The following is a 2,886-nucleotide window of genomic DNA, read 5'->3' as shown; positions in this document are numbered from 1 at the left end:
TGTCCTACCTGGTAGGGGGGCATGGAACAGCCTCCCATCGGCCCTGGATCCTACCTGGTAGGGGGGCATGGAACAGCCTCCCATCGGCCCTGGATCCTACCTGGTAGGGGGGGGTATGATGATGGGTGAGGGTTCCACCTGTCAGGGAGGAGGAATCAGAGCAGGTCTGTTGGACAGACAGTCTCTCCTCCGATCAGCGAGGTGGCTGGATGGACGTCTCTACTGTCTGTGACAGCTGGAGGTTTGCCGCAACAAGGGATCGGGCTACAGCAGAGTTAGATAAACTGCCAGCCAAATGTATTTGTTCGCAGGGAAAATTGGATCTGTGATGCAAGCAGTCATATTAACCCATTTTGGACTGAGGTCGATACAAAAAAGATTTTTCTGAAAAACCTGTGTTTCTATGTCAGTTCAGTGGTGCTCAACCTTTTTCATGTCAAGGACCCCCAGAATTATCTCTATTGGGCCACAGACCCCCATTTCAAAATATGTAGTTCCAGGGACCCCCCTCCCCCCCCCCCAGAAGCAAATATTTTAGTTAAAAATGTTCGCTCTGAAATATATATATATATATATTCAATGATTTGCGCCACATTTTAACGATTTTTCAAAAATAGCAGACCTATAAGCTCGAGATATGAGCTTGTAGATCTGCTATTTTTCCAATAGCTAAAGCATAGCATAATGTTTAAAACACCAAAAGGGGTTCCTGCCCAAAATGGATTAAAGGAAATAACTGGAGTGCAACAGTGGAAGAACGATGCACTTGGAAAAAAATGAAAAAAATAATAATATGGCCATGTGTCGCCCATAATACTGTACGTCTTCACTGTATAACCTCAATCTGTTCCCTTTGATGAGCTGGCTTATCTCTGACTGTCTGTACTGTACCAAACGCTCAGAGGTCACCTCATCCCAAACGGCATGCGAACAAAATGAGAGGGGGAGAGAGAGAGAGAGAGAGAGGGCAGATTAACTATACCAGACATCATTACAGGCGCACAAACGTCTCTTTTTCTCTTTGGCTTTTAGTCCACTAACAGACGCTAAAACAGATGAGCACGGTGACTTTGAGTGTATAATCACACTATGGTAGACTCTCTCTCAATAGACATTAGGGTGGACTTTTGAAAGAGTTTCAAAACCGTGCATAGTATTAGTATTAGCCTGGCTAATAATAAGCCAGACCGAATCATATCAGCCGTTGGCAAAAAAAGATTGCCTGCCGGCGGATGTGATATTAGTCTGGCTTATTATAGCCAGGCTAGCATAGCATACCTGTGTATATATTATAAATAGTAGTTGTAGTTATTTTATATAGTTTGTGGGATTTAAGGGACAAAACATTACATTTAATCACAGACCCCCCCCACCCTATGGGACAGCTTGGTCAGTTACTTTCTTCCAATCACCATTATTTCCTGAATGTTCATGATGTAATAATACAAACTGCAGAACAACAACACCGTTAGAGGAGTTTGGTTGAAGGCTCTACTCAGGGGGAGTCTTAGTAGTGTGTCTTAGTAGTGTGGCTGATGGGTGCAGATTCAGGGGGAGTCTTAGTAGTGTGTCTTAGTAGTGTGGCTGATGAGTGCAGATTCAGGGGGAGTCTTAGTAGTGTGTCTTAGTAGTGTGGCTGATGGGTGCAGATTCTTGAAGATCAAGTGGATAAAAAAAAGGAATATCCGCACTTAGTCTAGTTGCCAGTGTATTGAATATTGATTGAATTGATTGAATTGATTGAATATTTTAGGTTGTTAATGGTCACATATTATGCCAATTATGAAAATTGCTCAACATAATGCAAGTTAGCATCTGGCAGTTTCTACATGCTGGGGACCCATACTCAACATTTATAACATAAAACCTTGGTGTTCTCAACATGTCCGGGTTCACATTCTGGCTACTAGACTATAACGTACTCTCTTGAGTATAGTTTCTTATGAGTTTCTTTATTAATGAGATGAGTACAGAAGCAGCAGCTTTTGGCACAATATCCTCAGCCTTTCAAACTAGAGTATGTCTCACAAAAGAAGACATATTATAGGCTAGCCAAACGACAGATCACAGCTGGGTCTCTCATTTGTGAAATCAATTCACACACAGTTCATACAATGTAATAAGTTTCACATGCTGTAATTAAAAAGCCTTTTCATATAGTAGTGTACCATAATATTAATATATTCCAAACTGTTCAATTACAAAAAAAACTATTATTTTTCCGGCACGACTCTGGTTCAAAAGAACCTCTGTGACAGACGGCGCTCTTTTCTATGAGCGAAAGTATTTCTGCCCCGACTAGGACCCCCTGGGGGTTCAGCTTCACACTGTGGTGCTTTGTTAACCAGCATCATGTTATGCTTTAGCTATTGAAAAATAGCAGATCTACAAGCTCATAGCGCTTGTATAGGTCTGCTATTTTTGAAAAATCGAAGGACTGACATAGAAACATGGCTTTTTCAGAAAACTGTCCGGATGTAGAAGACATTTTTAGAATCTGATCTCAGGTCAGAATGGGTTAAAGTGAATGGCACATCGAGTGGCAAAGCGACATGCAAAGTGAGTTTAACATTGTTTAACGTTGTTTAATGTAATCAGACAGGACTTTTCTGTGTGGATGTGTATGGGCTGTCAAGGCCAGGAAGTAGTTTTTGGACACTCAGTTGGCCTTCCCGCATAACTTCCTGGTTTGATGATGATGTCATGCGCATACCCTCTCTAGCTTCATAGAGGACTATAAAGTCACCTTCATCGGGGAGAGGATCCTCCTGGTAGGACTCTACTGGCTCTGCATCGTCCATCACCCACGCCCCACGAGGGCCCAGGGAGGCCCCGGGGCCACGCCCCACGAGAGGCCCAGGGAGGCCCCGGGGCCACGGTATTATA

The sequence above is a fragment of the Protomyctophum bolini genome (genome assembly GCF_963924005.1).
Source record: "Protomyctophum bolini genome assembly, chromosome: 1".
Classification (NCBI taxonomy): Eukaryota; Metazoa; Chordata; class Actinopteri; order Myctophiformes; family Myctophidae; genus Protomyctophum; species Protomyctophum bolini.
This window is presented reverse-complemented; position numbering follows the sequence as displayed.